At 41.3% G+C, this 16,343-nt stretch overlaps 1 protein-coding gene and 1 pseudogene across 1 annotated transcript in view; both read left to right on the top strand.

Moving 5' to 3' along the window:
- Positions 1-16,343, top strand: part of LOC126187476 (probable 3',5'-cyclic phosphodiesterase pde-5) — a 759,019-nt gene that overhangs the window by 39,552 nt on the left and 703,124 nt on the right. The gene's annotated exons all lie outside the window — the stretch shown is intronic.
- Positions 6,534-6,651, top strand: LOC126103760 (5S ribosomal RNA; annotated as a pseudogene).

Below are 16,343 nucleotides of genomic sequence, written 5' to 3'. Positions count from 1 at the left end.
GTAATGGCTGTTCACAAGTTAGATTAACTTGACAAGCACCCATTCCGTTACCGTCCTTGCCACGAAGAGGCGGACCTTTTTCTAATATTTCTGCCCTGTGCGTTGGTAAACTATATAATACAGTAAGATATGTTTTAATACAAAATAATTAATAAAACCAATATAATTATGTAAGTATAAAATAAAACAAAATAGAAGTAAAAATATATACAAGAAAAAGAATTCTAAACTATACGGTATCAACCAAGAACCAAGTTCTCTCTGATGCAATTCCAGAGTGCAAGGCTGTACATGTGCCCTGAAATTGAACTGAATTAGATTTCTCTATATGAGATTATAAATGATGATAAAATTTATCATGAAACGTAAAAGCATACTGAATATGAAGATATAATGATATAGGTTTAAGTTAAATTTCAATTCTATTAATAAAAACTGAAGCCGAAATTCTAGCATAAACAATCTTAGATGCAGGTACTATTCAGGTAGCTATAGTTAAACATAACAAGATTCCTCTATTCAAAATTTTAAAATTAAATTTAAAAATGAGATAACATTACAAATCATCAATTGTTAGAGAGAAGTAGTTACAAAGTTAGTTTAATTAAAAAAAAGGAATATAATTATACTTAGTGTAAAAGAAAGATTCTCACTCATGCAATTCCTGAGTGTGGAGGCTGTGTATGTGCCTTTAGGTTGAACATAACTAGATTTCTCTATATGAGATTACAAGGTTTCAAATTTCACGTGAATAATAAAAAACAATATGAATATTAACATATAACAATAAAATAGATCAGTCTGGATTCCGTAGAAATATTGGAACACGTGAGGCAATACTGTCCCTACGACTTATCTTAGAAGCTAGATTAAGGAAAGGCAAACCTACGTTTCTAGCATTTGTAGATTTAGAGAAAGCTTTTGACAATGTTGACTGGAATATTGTCTTTCAAATTCTGAAGGTGGCAGGGGTAAAATACAGGGAGCGAAAGGCTATTTACAATTTGTACAGAAACCAGATGGCAGTTACAAGAGTCGAGGGGTATGAAAGGGAAGCAGTGGTTGGGAAGGGAGTGAGAAAGGGTTGTAGCCTATCCCCGATGTTATTCAATCTGTATATTGAGCAAGCAGTTGTGGCATTCGCTGTGTTATTCAGTGGTTTGGTATTTAACTAATTTGTAAATGGAAATGATAATCTTATTTTATTACATTGAGTAATTACTAAATAAATTTTCTCCCGGCTAAAGATTTGATCAAGTTGCTAGAGAACTCCAAGTTAACGTCGTGTTAAAGTGTTGTCTGTAAGTTGTGTAAGTGTCACTAAACCACAGTTGATACAACAGATTCTATACAACTATTGATTAAGATGGAAGCAGTTATCTTCAGCAAAATGATCGTTAAAAACCACCGAATATCAGCCGCGCACAACACTGACGTATGTTACCTGAAACAATATTCTTCGCAATTCGTGCGTAATTAATTTCGGCTCCATACATCAGCTAGAAAAGTTTGTTATAACGTTCGTGCTATGAGCATTGTTTTTTAAGAACCAATCTGATTCGAATTATTTTCATTAAAATGAGTTCGGGACTACCGGTGCACATTTATTTTTACATATTTGTATCACCTTCGGCATTTATTCTGCAGAGTTACGTAATTTAAATTTGAATTTGCCGCTGAGATAATTGTTAAGATGGCGGCAGACAGTTGATAGAGACTTTCTATTGTTAGAGCAAATAAGTAAATATTTAAAATGGTTATTAAACGCTATAAAATCTACTTTCATATTGTGCACTATTTAGACTTCATCAAGCAAACATTTGATTTGTTTCTAAGGAAAACACAGACAAACACGCGATACAAACCGCTATCATCAATGGCTGCGCTCGTTGCAGCGGAATGAAATAATTAACACAGGTAATGCTTACTGAGAGAGGAATTAGCATTACAAATAATTAATCACTCTTATTTATAATAATAATGAACTCTATTTCCAAGTAATAATTAACAAATAATTACAATTTCTTAACAGACCTCAGTTTGATATGCGTCCGCAACTTACAAAAGCCAACCAACAAAAGGTAAAAACAAAGGAAGACAAACGCAGATCATAAAAGGAGTTTACAATTACCATTGTCTTTGTATGATACACTTCGACATGTCCAACTACATCATAGAATATTATATAAATAATTAATATTTATAAGTTTTCACTGTCCCCTCATACGTCGAATACATAATGTTTATAACTGTTAGAGGCATAATTTCCTCTCGTCGCACTGTAGCCAAAAATTTATCACGTGGATGTTACACAGTAAAGGAAACAAAAGAAAAATTCGGAGTAGGTATTAAAATCGATGGAGAAGGAATGAAAACTTTGAGGTTCGCCGATGACATTGTAATTCTATCAGAGACAGCAAAGGACTTGGAAGAGCAGTTGAATGGAATGGACAGTGTCTTGAGAGGAGGGTATAAGATGAACATCAACAAAAGCAAAACGAGGATAATGGAATGTAGTCGAATTAAATCGGATGATGCTGAGGGAATTAGATTAAGAAATGAGACACTAGAAGTAGTAAAGGAGTTTTGCTATTTGGGGAGCAAAATAACTGATGATGGTCGACGTAGAGAGGATATAAAATGTAGAATGGCGATGGCAAGGAAAGCGTTTCAGAAGAATAGAAATTTGTTAACATCGAGTATAGATTTAAATGTCAGGAAGTCGTTTCTGAAAGTATTTGTATGGAGTGTTGCCATATATGGAAGTGAAACATGGACGATAACTAGTTTGGACAGGAAGAGAGCAGAAGCTTTCGAAATGTGGTGCTACAGAAGAATGCTGAAGATTAGATGGGTAGATCATATGAGGAGGTACTGAATAGAATTGGGGAGAAGAGGAGTTTGTGGCACAACTTGACAAGAAGAAGGAATCGGTTGGTAGGAAATGTTCTGAGGCATCAAGGATCACCAATTTAGTACTGGAGGGAAGCGTGGAGGGTAAAAATCGTAGAGACCAAGAGATGAATACAGTAAACAGATTCAGAAGGATGTAGGTTGCAGTAAGTACTGGGAGGTGATGAAGCTTGCACAGGATAGAGTAGCATGGAGAGCTGCATCAAACCAGTCTCAGAACTGAAGACCACAACAACAATAACAACAACAACAATACTTTTTTCAGGCTATTAGTCATAACTGATACCAAATTTCTCCGCACCAGAAATAAAAATTCAAAAATATTCAAGTAGGTGAAGGTTCTACATAATCAAGTCCTCTATACAAAATTTTATTGGGGTCATTGTATTACTAAAGTGAAAACAATGTTAATATATCTTGAAAGCTAGAAATGTCTTTAGTAAACAAACCAAACGTTAAGCCTCATGTTGTTGTTGTTGTTGTTGTCTTCAGTCCTGAGACTGGTTTGATGCAGCTCTCCATGCTACTCTATCCTGTGCAAGCTTCTTCATCTCACTGTGCCCTCTGGAGAACTTACGGCTGTAGTTTCCCCTTGCTTTCAGCCGTTCGCAGTACCAGCACAGCAAGGCCGTTTTGGTTAGTGTTGCAAGGTCAGATCAGTCAATCATCCAGACTGTTGCCCCTGCAACTACTGAAAAGGCTGCTGCCTCATAGAAGTCTAAAATATAATAATTCAAGTGTAAAATTGCTTAAGTTGATTACAACTAAATCCAGTACATCTGGCAAGACAAGTGACAAGGTTGTGAGCCAGGAAGGAGAACCTGCATGTACGTCCAATGAACTCTCAAATGATATGTGAGCCAAAAGTGGGAGCCTACATTATATGCCTAATGAAATGCATCAATCAGTCTGTGACACAGTCATTGTAAGTTTGGCCCTTCTACATCCAGTTCAGCTGCGCAGACGACGAGCAAGCAGATAAAGCAGCGAAGTACGACGAAACAAGTTAAGCAATGGGAACGGAACAAGGCTTCCTGTGGCCAGTCTGCGACCGAGAGGCCGCATCCTCGTGGCGGGGAAGCCGGGATCCGCCGCGTCCGCCTGCCCGAGCTCCCGCACGGGCACGGATATCGCCGAAGCTAAATATAAAGCTTGTGCTGTGCCATCACACGGACGCACTGGCCACTGCAACTGCGCTACCTCCAGTCCTTTTGCAGCTGAAGAGGAAGGGGATGCATTAATTGTCGGTCAGTAATCATTATATTTGCCCCCCTACACTCTTTGTTGCAGTAGAAAACAGACACACAGTAGGATGAGTCACGGTGGAGGACTGTGAAGCTATAATAATATGCGCTTTATTCCCAACTGTTTTTGACATGAAAAAGCTAGACACTTTCTACTTTTGACACACCATACATGGCCAGCAGGAAATGGCGTGAGCAGACTAGAATTAACAATGAACAGGAAGACTGATAAATAGTGGATTACTGCTAACAGCTTCGTGATGGCATTGTTCTCAATAGTATTGGCAGCAAACCAACGCAAACAATATTCGTTCAAGCACATATTCCGACAAGCATAAGGTAGATAGAGTATGTTGTCGTTGTGTCTTCAGTCCACAGACTGGTCTGATGCAGCTCTCCACGCTACTCTATCTTGTGCAAGCTTCTTCATCTCCCAGTACCTACTGCAGCCTACATCCTTCTGAATCTGCTTAGTGTATTCATCTCTTGGTCTCCCTCTACGATTTTTACCCTCCACGCTTCCCTCCAAAACTAAATTGGTGATCCCTCGATGTCTCAGAACATTTCCTACCAACCGATCCCTTCTTCTTGTCAAGTTGTGCCACAAACTCCTCTTCTCCCCAATTCTATTCAGTACCTCCTCATATGATCTACCCATCTAATCTTCAGCATTCTTCTGTAGCACCACATTTCGAAAGCTTCTGCTCTCTTCCTGTCCAAACTAGTTATCGTCCATGTTTCACTTCTATACATGACTACACACCATACAAATACTTTCAGAAACTACTTCCTGACATTTAAATCTATACTCGATGTTAACAAATTTCTCTTCTTCAAAAACACTTTCCTTGCCTTTGCCAGTCTACATTTTATATCCTCTCTACTTCGACCATCATCAGTTATTTTGCTCCCCAAATAGCAAAACTAAGTATCTCATTTCCTAATCTAATTCCCTCAGCATCACCCGACTTAATTCGACTAAATTCCATTATCCTCGTTTTGCTTTTGTTGATGTTCATCTTATACCCTCCTTTCAAATACTGTCCATTCCGTTCAACTGCTCTTACAGGTCCTTTGCTGTTTCTGACAGAATTACAATGTCATCGGCGAACCTCAAAGTTTTCATTTCTTCTCCATTGATTTTAAATCCTACTCCGAATTTTCTTTTGTTTCCTTTACTGCTTGCTCAGTATACAGATTGAATAACATCAGGGATAGGCTACAACCCTGTCTCGCTCCCTTCCCTACCACTGCTTCCCTTTCATGCCTCTCGATTCTTATAAAAGAGTATTTGAGGATATTAAACGGTTAATACAGCATGTTAAGTGAGATGAAAATCTAAAAATCATGGGGAAAATTTTTGGAAATTTGTGGTAAGTTACTATGGGACCAAACTGCTAAGGTCGTCGGTCCCTAGGCTTACGCACTACTTATTCCAGTTTAAACTAACTTACGCTAAGGGCAACGCGCCCACCCATGCCCGAGTTAGGACTGGAAACTCCGTTGGGGGGAGCCGCGCGAACCGTGACAAGGCGCCCCAGACTGCGTGGCTACCCCGCGTTGCTTATCATGGGGAATTGGAATGCTGTAGTAGGGGCAGGAAAGTAAGGCAGAGATATAGATAAATCTGAAGAAATCGAAAAAGATATGCTAGTTGGAAGGACAGAATCGGCGTACAGAGAAGTCAAAATAACAATCAGTGAAATTGACAGCAAAGGCATCAAAAATAATAGTTCCATAAAAATTGAGGTGTTTAACGCACAGGAGAGAGCGTAATAATTAAAAAATCAGGCGTACATAGAAATACTGTATATGATGAACGAACTGTTTGCTAACGTGATATAACTAGAAATGGGAGTCGATGTTGAAGACGTAGGAGATCTAGTATTAGAGGCTGACAGAGCTACGGAAGACTTTCGATCAAACGAGGAATATGGGATAGATAACACTCCTCCTCAACTTCTAAAATCATTTGGGATGCAGCAATCAAATGAATACACAAATTAACGAGTAGAATCTATCATAAAGTACCAAAGACAGAAGAGACAGATGAATGCAACAACTATCGCATACTCTGCTTAGTAACGGATGCTTCCAAGTTGATTACAAGAACAACGTACAGTGAAACAGAAATCGAGAAACTATTAAATGATTATTAGTTTGACTTTAGGATAGGTAAAGCAACATTGAGGCAGTTCTAAGGTTGCACCTGTTGACGGAAGCAATACTTAAGAAAAACAAACTTTCATAGGATTCGTCGACTTAGAGAAAGCGTTCGACAACATAAAGTAGTGCAACATGTTTGAAATTCTGAAGTACATAAATATAAGCTACAGAGAAAGAAGGATAATAAATAAGTACGGTAAGCAAGAAGGAGTCAACGGCCTTGCCACAGTGGTAACACCGGTTCCCGTCAGAAAACCGAAGTTAAGCGCTGTCGGGCTGGGCTTGCACTTGGATGGGTGACCATCCGGTCTGCCAAGCGCTGTTGGCAAACGGGGTGCACTCAGCCCTTGTGAGGAAATCTGAGGAGCTACTTGATTAAGAAGTAGCGGCTCCGATCTCGGAAACTGATATATGGCCGGGAGAGCGGTGTGCTGACCACATGCCCCTCCATATCCGCATCCAGTGACGCCTGTAGCCTGACGGTCGGTCGGTCCCGTTGGACTTTCATGGCCTGTTCTGGAGCAGTTTAGTTTAGTTTTGAGCTAGAAGGAACAGTAAGAATGGAGGACCATGGTAGTATTGCTCGGATTAAAAAGAACTTAAGGCAGTGATGGAGCCTGTATCCCCTACTTTTCAACCTGTACATCGAAGACGCAATTACGCAGATAACAGAAAGATTCTACAATGGGACTAAAATATAGAGTGGACTGTTATCATGTGAATCGTGGGATTGGGGAACTGGAAAAGAAAAGAAGCGAAGTGTCTGAGATTCGACGTTGCAAGAAGGCGGTTCGGTATTAAGTCTATTGATAAGATATGAAATGACGAGACTCTCTGCAGAATCTAGAAGAGACTGATTGATAGGACACGTGTTAAGATAACAGGGAATAACTTCCATGGTACTACAGGGAATCTTAAGGGTCAGAAACTGTAGGCGAATACAGTGGTTGAAACACACTGCCTGACAAGGAGAGTGTAGCATCCAAAAGTGGGGAGGAAAAAAAACGGAACTTCACGGGTTGAGAGAGAATGTGATTTTGTTTCAGTGAACAACGGAGCTGATCATCCTTTACAGAGGCTCGAAATTTAGCGCGGAGTTCAATGCGAGACACCTATAGCAGTTCCCACAACGAAACTTCGTCTCGAAACCTGGCAGAAAATTCAAAGAAATTCTGGTCGTATGTGAAGCATGTTAGCGGAAAGAAACAATCAATGCCTTCTCGGCGCGATAACAATGGAGATACTATCGAAGACAGTGCTGCCAAAGCAGAGTTACTAAACACAGCCTTCCGAAATGCCTTCACAAAAGAAGACGAAGAAAATATTCCAAAATTCGAATCGAGAACAGCTGCCAACATGAGTAACGTAGAAATTAATATCCTCGGAGCAATGAAGCAACTCAAATCACTTAACTAAAGCAAGTCTTCTGGTCCAGACTGTATATCAATTAGGTTCCTTTCCGGGTATGCTGATGCATTAGCTCTATACTTAACAATCACATACAACCGTTCGCTCGACGAAAGACCCGTACCCAAAGACTGGAAAGTTGCACAGGTCACACCATTGTTTAAGGAAAGTAGTAGGAGTAATTCATTAAATTACAGGCCCATATCATTAACGTCGATATGCAGCAGGATTTTAGAATTTACATTGTGTTCGAACATTATGAATTACCTTGAAGAAAACGGTCTATTGACACACAGTCAACATGTATTTAGAAAACATCGTTCTTGTGTAACACAACTAGCTCTTTATTCGCATGAAGTGTTGAGTGCTAGTGACAAGGGATTTCAGATCGATTCCGTATTTCTGGATTTCCGCACGGTTTTTGACACTGTACCATACAAGCGGCTCATAGTGAAATTGCGTGCTTACGGAATATCGTCTCAGTTATGTGAGTGGATTTGTGATTTCCTGTCAGAGCTGTCACATTTCGTAGTAAGTGACAGAAAGTCATAGAGCAAAACAGAAATTATTTCTTTCGTTCCCCAAAGTAGTGTTATAGGCCCTCTGCGCCCCTTATCTAATATAAACGATTTGGCCGACAGTCTGAGCAGCCGTCTTCGGTTGTTTGCAGGTGACGCTGTCGTTTATCGACTAATAAAGTCATCAGAAGATCAAAACAAATTGCAAAACGATTTAGAAAAAATATCTGAGTGGTGCGAAAAGTGGCAGTTTGAAGCTAAGTAACGAAAAGTGTGAGGTCATCCACATGAGTGCTAAAAGGAACTCGTTAAACTTCGGTTACACGATAAATCAGTGTAATTTAAAAGTCGTAAATTCAACTAAATACCCAGGTATTACCATTACGAACAACTTAAATTGGAAAGAACACATAGAAAATGTTGTGGGGAAGGCTAACCAAAGGCTGCGTTTTATTGGCAGGACACTTAGAAAATGTAAGAGGTCTACTAAGAAGACTGGCTACACTACGCTTGACCGTCCTCTTTTAGAATACTGCTGCGCGGTGTGGGATCCTTACCAGGGAGGACTGACGGAGTACATCGAAAAAGTTCAAAGAAAGGCAGCACGTTTTGTATTATCGCGAAATATGGGAGACAGTGTCACGTAAATGATACAGGATTTGGGCTGGAAATCATTGAAAGAAAGGCGTTTTTCGTTGCGACGGAATCTTCTCACGAAATTCCAATCGCCAATTTTCTCCTCCGAATGCGAAAATACTTTGTTGACACTGACCTACAGAGGGAAGAACGATCACCACGATAAAATAAGGTAAATCAGTGCTCGTACGGAAAGATACAGGTGCTCACCTTACCACGCGCTACACGAGATTGGAAGAATAGAGAATTGTGAAAGTGGTTCGATAAACCCTCTGCCAGGAACTTAGATGTGATTTGCAGAGTATCCATGTAGATGTAGATTACCAAATCGGGTCAAATTTACAAAGAACTTGGCGATATTATCCCCGTTATCAAAATGACGTTGCATTGCGTCTGACCTGGATGCATTCGGTTAGGACGGATATCCCAAATCCGTTGTATCCTCTTCTGAGGCCAACTGGTGCTTGATATCCTGTATACAGGCGCTGGGACGAAGTTCACGTACTAGATGATCGCAAAAAGAATTGAAGGTGTAGGATTGGTTCAAATGGCTCTGAGCACTATGGGATTTAACTGCTGTGGTCATCAGTCCCCCAGAACTTAGAACTACTTAAATCTAACTAACCTAAGGACATCACACACATCCATGCCCGAGGCAGGATTCGAACCTGCGACCGTAGCGGTCTCGTGGTTCCAGACTGTAGCGCCTAGAACCGCTCGGCCACTCTGGCCGGCGAAGGTGTTGGAGGCAAGAAAGGAAAAGTATTACTGATGTCAGCTGCGTGGTATATTACGCGGAGTCAGCGGCGTAAAGTGCAAAAGTGTATCGGACTGGGATTCGAAACCGGGTCACCTGCTTACTAGGAAGAAGCGTTAACCACTGCGCCATCCGGGAAACAGTGTTAGCGCAACTGCGCGGACTGTCTGAGCACGCCTCACGGCCGACCCACATTCCTACCAAGAGCCACCAATGCGCAGTCCCTGTCCCTTTCCTCCATGCTCGCTGCTCAGAGATTCCCACAGGAGGTCGGAAGTACTTGTTCATTCGCACTGAAGAAGGTGGATCCATTGCCCATCTAAGCTCTGACCACTTTGAGACTTAACATCTGAGGTCATCAGTCCCCAAGAACTTAGAACTACTTAAACCTAACTAACCTAAGGACATCACACACATCCATGCCCGAGGCAGGATTCGAATCTGCGACCGTAGCGGTCGCACGGTTCCAGACAGAAGCGCCTAGAACCGCTCGGCCATCCGGCCGGCCCCATCTTAGCGGATCAGTTATATGAATGCGTGATGTCTGTGCTTTCGGACAAGTCCGAAAAAACAGACACCACACATTCATATAAGAAAGGTTCTGTTGGGGACAGGGGACCGTTGCTAGCCAAGGGAGTACCTCAAAATGACCAAGACATTTCTTAAATGTGCCGTGTGTTGACGAGCGTTGGCAGATTGAAAAAAATGCCCCCTCGATACAGCCACAAGAGAGACAACACATGAGCATGCAGGATGTTCGTGACGAATCGTTGTGCCGTCAGAATTCGCTCAATCACTACCAGCCATCATGTGAAGTGGTACCCGACTGCTGTCCACACCACGACGCCGGAATAATACCCGTATGTGTCTCCAAAACATTGGAAGAATCGGACCTGTCCCCAGGTCGCCGCCGTACCGACGATGGTCATGTGGGATTGCTTCACTTTCTTTGTCGAGCAGTGTACGAGTATATCCAGCAGATAACTGAGGACGTTGGATGTAGGTGATACTCTCAAACGCCGGAGGGCACGGCAGTGCGGCGCTCGGAATCAAACCAGCCAGAATACCGACGAAAAGGGAAAGAAAAACAAATGCGTGTAGTATCAGCATCCCAACCGTGAGCATCGCATGTAGCGCTACTCGTTGACAAGGAAAACAACTCCACACGCTATGACTTATGCTATCGGGTACTTTCCAGCGACGAATCAGTTCCACATACAACGTACTGAATAATAAACGGTTAGCCGCAACGGAATCAACAAAAGACTCTCGCACGCGTGAGTGGCTGAAAGTCTCAACACACTTGTGAACAATAATTTCAGCGTTATTCGCACTTAAGATGCGGTATGGTATGCCTTATTACGGACTCATTCAGCCACTTAATGTAAACCAGCGTCTTGATGGAGCACTGTACCTTTATTACGTTCTTAATTTGTACGCATCCATGTTGATCCCTAATGTTTCATGTGTTGTCTGTTTGCCTTCCATCGGAACAATCCAGCAAAATATTTCCTTGGTCCAGGGATCAGCCATTCGCCTAATCTTAACAATGTCATTTAATATTCTTTCCAGTAGTGCTGACGGTTTACGCTCCAGTCTGTCCTCCGATCCACTTGAGTGTTTCCCTGCCTCACATGGTTATCCCTAACCCATGTCTACCCGTTGCTCCTTGAGTCAACTCTAGTTTCTGAATCATTTTCGCATTAAAATTTCATCTCTCGCTGCCATATGTCAAAACTGATAATACTCACTGAAGCACACATTTTTTACAGCTGTGTAATTTTTCCCATCCATTCGCGTTTCGTCTTCAACCATCCTAAATACAAATAAGCAAATATCACTATGACTGCGTTGTTAATATGAACAAAGCGTTCTTTCTGATGTGTTCATACTACAGTATTTTAGCGTATTTTAATTGCTTACAAGGGCTAGTTGTAAAACTTATTCTATTAAGTTCTTTCATTAATTGAGGAAATTTATCTGCACTACAGGCAAACCATTCAGTCATCAACCAAACGAAGATGATTCAAATAAGTTCAAGTAACCACTATTCCACCGTCATTTTTCCAGTTTAAGGATCTGAAAACTTCCTGCTGAGAATAGTTTTACTGATATGGAATATCGTTACCAAACTCATCTTTTAATTCTTAATTCCTCATCATCCTGATAAAGTCTAATGAAAGCTATACCTTTGATGTACATACTCTTTTGTATACCAAGGTAGATTGAATCAGTGGTTTTTCAGTTCAGAGCCGTTGGGTTACGAGCACTCTCAGAAACTAAGAATCTCAGGAAAAGTCGTAATTCATACGCATTGTACGTTCTACAAAACCATTCGTAAACTGCATGAGATCCACTGTGTGTATATTAACTATCAAAGCATATTAGCAGTCGTAATTCGTACGCATTGCTACGTTCCACAATTTCATTCGTAAACTGCGTCAGATCCACTCTGCTATATTAACCGTCAAATCATATTTGTTCCCTGGCTTGTTTACAATACTTTTAATCCTTTGTATTTGTTGGTAATTTTAGTCATGTTTATAACGGTTCTCATGTCTTGTCCGTCTCCTTGCTTAAGAAATAGAACGATTACAGAATTGCTTAAGTTTCGAGGAATTATCTTCTTCCACGGCGCGCATACCAATCTCTGCAGGTAATCTTCATTCTTTTGAAAAATAATTACGTATCTGCAGAAGGAAGCACGTTGAGATACTCGTCATTCCTTATCTTAATTCCTTTGTTTACTTTACTTCCCATTTACGAAGAATAAAGTCAAAACATCGTTGATGGATACAATGTCTGCGTTTATACGGTGTCTATATCTTCACAATACAATGTCCTTTGGACATGCATACAGAAATTGTATTCATCAATGATGTATCCTTGCCGCGACGGACCAAAACGACTATATAATATTTCTCTCTCTTAGCGGGAATCACGCATTGTGCGAGCATAAATGTTGTGACTGTGTGACACACGGAAGTTTGGATCGGTCCACGAGGCGTGCTCGGGTAGCCGCAATGGTTGACGCGGCAGTCCACGATAAGCGGGAAATCGAGGTTCGAGTCCCGGTCGGGCACAAATTTTCGTGCATCGCAAAAAACTGACGTCAATGCATAGTCGCTGAATGCGAATGTTTCGTAATGAAGTCAATATAAGTATTAAAAAGAGTAAGCAAAAGTCCACTCCTCGTCTCACACTTTGGTTAGTAACCACTGCCTTTGGCTGATTTCTACCTATGTTTATTACAATGCATGTTTTTTCATAAAGGCTTTAACGCGTCGCTGTTAGCTGATAAAGATACTCACATTCAGACGTTATCTTCCATAATCTATCACGACTCCCACAATCGAAAGCGTTTCCAAGGTCGGTAAAGGCCATATGAGTTACAAGATTAAATTCTCTGTCATTTTCAGTAATGTTCTTAGTGAGAAAAACTCTATCTGTGCACAAAATACCTGACCTAAATTCATTCCCAAAAACTTACAGCCAGTGTTTAGAAGACTGATACGATGATAGTTTCCACAGTTACTGCTTTCCCCTTTCATGAAGAGAGAGATTCTTTTGGTGCCTACCAAGAGTCTGGAACCTAGTAATTCCACCAACATTCTCCTATTAGTTGCAAAAGTCTTTTATCTGTGGATAAGTTCCAAATTTAATTATACTGAGATGACAAAGGTCATGGTTTACCTCCTAATATCGTCCCGGAGTAGTTCAGCAACACCACATGGCATGGACTCGACAAGACTTTGGAAGTTCCCTGCAGCAATATTGAGCCATGTTGCCTCTATAGCCGTCCACAATTCTGAAAATGTTGCTGGTGCAGGATTTTGTGCACTCACTGACCTCTCGATTATGTCCCACAAACGTTCATGTCGAGCGACTTGCGTGGTCATATCATTCACTCGAATGCTCCACAATGTTCTTCAAACCACACGCGAACAGTTGTGATCCAGTGACATGGCGCATTCTCTTCCGTAAAAATTCCATCGTTATATTGGTACGTGAAGTCCACGAATGTCTCCAAATGGCCTTCAAGTAGCGGAACATAACCATTTACAACCAATAGTCGATTCAATTTGACCAGAGGAGCCATTCCACACCGTGTAAACACAGCCCATACCGTTATGGAGCCACTACCAGCTTCCACAGCGCCTTGTTGACAACTTGGGTCCATGGCTTCGTGAGGTCTGCGTCACACTCGAATGCGACCATCAACTCTCACCAATTTAAATCTAGACTCATTTGATTAGGTCAGGTGATGTCGTACTGTTAACAAAGGCCGGCCGGGGTGGCCAAGCGGTTCTAGGCGCTACAGTCTGGAATCGCGCTACCGCTACGGTCGTAGGTTCGAATCCTGCCTCGGGCATGGATGTGTGTGATGTCCTTAGGTTAGTTAGGTTTAAGTAGTTCTAAGTTCTAGGGGACTGATGACCTCAGAAGTTAAGTCCCATAGTGCTCAGAGCCATTTTGTTAACAAAGGCACTTGCGTCCGTCGTCTGCTGTCACAGCCAGTTAACGCCAAATTTAGCCGCCCTGCCCTGGCGGATACGTTCGCCGTACTTCCCAAATTGATTTCTAAAGTTATTTCAGGCAGTGTTGCTTGTTTGGTAGTACCGACAACTATGCAGAAGCCGCTGCTCTCGGCCGTTAAGTGAAGCCGTCGGCCATTGCGTTTCCGTGTTGAGAAGTAATGCCTGAAAATATGGTATTCTCGGCGCTCTACTGACAGTGTGAATCTGAATATTGAATTCCCTAACGATTTCCGAAATGGAATGTCCCATACGTGTAGCTCCAACTTTCATTCCGCGTTCAAAGTCTGTTAATTCCCGTCGTACGACCATAATAAGGGGATATCGATATGCACATATACAGATGGCGGTAGTATCGCGTTCAAAGTATAAAATGGCAGTGCAATGCCGGAACAGTCATTTGTACTCACGTGATTCATGTAAAAAGTTTGTTAATTTTATCAGTTCTTTCTGAACATCATCATAAGAAGTGTCAGTCTCATCCTTCCTTCCTTCCTCTGGGTTGTACACACCTATAACAGTTAGAGCACCTCTTGGAATGACCCCATTCATTCTTTAATTTACGAAACTGCTTTCTCGAATCATTCCTCTCCATTTATCTTTGACTAAATTGTTGCTCCAGCATTAGCTCGTTTACTTTGTGGGACTTAATTATAAGTAGTTCAGTAGTCTGTCAGATCTTTTGTTCCTTTTAGCTCTTTCTAAGTTTTTGTTATTTTTGCAATGGCTAATTCCTTTCTTTGAGTATTCGACTTAACTTTCTCCCTCCCTCCCTCCCTCCCTCTCTCTCTCTCTCTCTCTCTCTCTCTCTCTCTCTCTCTCTCTCTGTTTGTCGGTCAGTCTCTGAACGTTCAATGTTGCCAAAGCCAGACGTGTAATCTGTAATGTCAAAACGTCTGTCGTTTAAGATTTTCCGGTTGTTAGCAGTTGACCCAATGTTGTATGGGAGGCTGTTTTTGAGTTTTTCAATAATTTTACAATTCCCCAGCCGCGTCATGAGCGCTGCACGAGTTAAGCCGCATGACCTATTTATCGCGACCTGCATGGTTTTCTGTCGGTTGTGCCTGCCGCAAGTTGTCCTCACACTGGACGAGGCAGCTAACGTTGACGCGGACGCAAACGGGACATCCGACCTCACGAGAGAGAGCGGCGTTGTTCCACGGGACGAGCTGCTCAACGCGATTTGCGCTCTCAGCGCTATCCAGCGGCCGTTGTCGGCTTTATTTGGCTCGTAAACCACACTGTTTCTTTACGAAATTGGACGCGCGTAAAATAGATGCGTTAATTCTGTCTGCGATTGTCGAAGATGAGTGGGGAAATTCGCGAAGAAGATTCTATTCCTTACTTAAACTGAATCTTCATCCCATTTTCGGTATTAAATTGAGTATAGTTAAAGTATAGTATTTTCGCACGCATAATACCCATACCTTCGATGTTGCACTGACTACCATTACTCTGGAGTAGTCTACTTCTTCACATAGATTTCAAGATCAAGACTCGTTTTGTAATATCATTTAAATGGAAAAGGAGACTTTTTCGAAGTTGCTTACCATCATTGAAAATGATATTTTCCGTCAATGGACAAACATTAGGCAGTACTTAAACCGATATAGTTTCATAATGGCAAAAACTTCTAGTTTGTAACTTTTGCTTACCTTCTGATTAGAATGGCAGTCACGTCAAGATTTCTGGCCTCTGAGGAAACATTCGAGTCGTTGGCGTTCAGGACAAGGATTGCAGCAAATACATCTTTTATTGGAAAAGCAGTTCAGCGGAATGGACAATGTCTTGAAAGGAGGGTATAAGAACGATCATCAACAAAAGCAAAACTAGGATAATAGAATGTAATCGAATTAAATCAGGTGATGCTGAGGGAATAAGATTAGGAAATGAGACACTTAAAGTAGTATAGGAGTTTTGCTATTTGGGGAGCAAAATAACTGATGATGGTCGAAGTAGACAGGCTATTAAATCTAGACTGGCTGTTGCAAGGAAAGCGTTTCTGAAGAAGAGAAATTTGTTAACATCGAGTATAGATTTAAATGTCAGAAAGACTTTTCTGAAAGTATTTGAATGGAGTGTAGCCATGTATGGAAATGAAACATGGACGATAAATAATTTGGACAAGAAGAGAATAGAAGCTTTCGAAATGTGATGCTACAGAAGA

The sequence above is a fragment of the Schistocerca cancellata genome, chromosome 1 (genome assembly GCF_023864275.1).
Source record: "Schistocerca cancellata isolate TAMUIC-IGC-003103 chromosome 1, iqSchCanc2.1, whole genome shotgun sequence".
Classification (NCBI taxonomy): domain Eukaryota; kingdom Metazoa; phylum Arthropoda; class Insecta; order Orthoptera; family Acrididae; genus Schistocerca; species Schistocerca cancellata.
Note: the sequence above shows the minus strand (reverse complement) of the source record. Positions and strands in the feature narration are given on the sequence as shown.